Source organism: Micropterus dolomieu, unplaced genomic scaffold, assembly GCF_021292245.1.
Source record: "Micropterus dolomieu isolate WLL.071019.BEF.003 ecotype Adirondacks unplaced genomic scaffold, ASM2129224v1 contig_14424, whole genome shotgun sequence".
In the NCBI taxonomy this organism is placed as follows: domain Eukaryota; kingdom Metazoa; phylum Chordata; class Actinopteri; order Centrarchiformes; family Centrarchidae; genus Micropterus; species Micropterus dolomieu.
The window spans coordinates 1-1,838 of NW_025743410.1; the positions used below are offsets into that span (position 1 = coordinate 1).

The 1,838-nt window shown below is 40.3% G+C and overlaps 1 long non-coding RNA gene across 1 annotated transcript; it reads right to left on the minus strand.

Annotated features, from left to right (window-relative positions):
- LOC123966853 lies at positions 1-1,546 on the minus strand. Its single transcript, XR_006824085.1, has 3 exons — positions 757-1,546; positions 174-257; positions 1-74 (listed from the first exon to the last, which is right to left on the minus strand). It is a non-coding gene; the product is annotated as an uncharacterized LOC123966853 (long non-coding RNA).
- Positions 1,547-1,838: the final 292 nt, after the last annotated feature.

A 1,838-nucleotide genomic window follows, 5' to 3' on the forward strand; every position in this document is an offset into this window, starting at 1 on the left:
GGTGGGGATTACTCCTGACGACTGTGCAGGCTGGCGGGGAGGACAGGTAATCCAGGGGGAACAGGGCGAATTTCCTGAAGACAAAAGACAGAGCAGATAAGCAGGCAAACAGGAAACAGAGAACTAACTAGACTTAGGTTTAAACTGTGATCAGAGGCTGGTGTGAAGCGTACTCAGGTTAAACAACAATCCGAAAAGGACTGGAGAGCTGGCCAAGGTTAAGTAGTGAGCGGTGATGAGGGAATGCAGAACAGGTGCTTGATTGAGTCAGAGAACAAGTGTGCCACAGCCATGGAAGAGAAGACAGACAAAATGTGAATGTCATTGTTCCTCTGTTACGAATACGTTAACCTGAGAGAACCCGTGTACATAATGGTTAATGTTCTACTATGTATATACACTAAACTTTATTATTTATTTCTGTTGTATTTCACAAGTTCACAAATCTAAACCTGAAGTCTGTTTAAGTGCCCTGTGTTCTGCTCTGCCTCCAATGTGATTAATAAAGTGCAGAGAATGAACACTGAGGTCCCGTCAACTGCATTCTGACCGGAGTGAATGGTCAACATAAGAGTCAGCTAGTACAGTCCTCCTGTTTTGTTCATCTTACACTATATAGATATGGTAGGCCTATATACACAGTATATGTGAGAGTGACCTCACTTCCCCTTTCTATATCAGCAACATGCATTTCTCATTGACCTCTACAGTAGCACTGCCTGCTCTGTGTTACTGCAGTGAAAAATGTGGTTGTACCTGTGCTGTTATTCTGTCCGCTGTATATACACTGCACGCTAACAGAGGCATATGTGTCTCCAAAGGCTCACTAGTGGACATTTCTTGCACGTACAAGAGTCATGAAGAAGATGTTGAATCAAAATTTGGTCCTGAACAAAGTCATCCATGGCAGAATCCTTTGAATATTTTCAGTCCTGCATGTTTGCACATCGCTCTCTTTCTTTGCAAGTTGCTGCCAACAACTGTCGATCAGTGGAAATGTGTGTAACCATCAGCAGGAATGTGTAATGCTTTAGTCCTGTGATGATGGGTGAATGTTTGTCCTCCTCCTGCAAGAGACAAACACAACTGGGACTCACTCATAAAACATCGCTGTTTATGCATCATGCAAAACAAGAGTAAGAATAATAAAGATTCATTTTAACTTGGACACTTGAGTTTAACAGACATTCATCTGTGCATAATGTAAAGGGGAAGGAAGCATAATGTGCATAATGTAAAGAGGGCAGCTTTTAACACATCAGTGTCTTTTCAACAAACCCAAAGAGACAAACTGGTCAAAGACCACATCCTCCCCTTTTCATTAGGAATGTTTACAGTGACTTACTGACATACAGGATTTCTCATGTATCTGATCTACCTGCTGATGTGACTTAACAGACGTAAGGAGCAGCTATGAGTTTAACAACAGCGAGTGGATTTGTTGTGCTTCTCCTCTCTGTACAAGGTACTGTACATCTCCATTTATACTGTGAAGCATTTAGCACATCTGATGTGTGGTGTTATGAAACGTGGTGTGATCTCTGCAACACCAAACATTTACTTCTTTTTCTTTCCAACAGAGAGCTGCGTCTGTTTTTTACACCAGCAGCATCTCTATATGTTTAACAATGTAAACTTTATAAACTCAAGTTCACAAAATGTTGATTATGAACAATGTGAATTGTGTCGACTTTTGAAAGCCATCACCAGTCAAATGCTTAAAATATTATCTGATACAGTTTACCTCATAAACACAGCAATACATTTAACTGCAACTTTTAAAATAGCCTAATTTATAAAAAGTTGAAATAATTAGCACCAAGTAGTTGACAAACAGC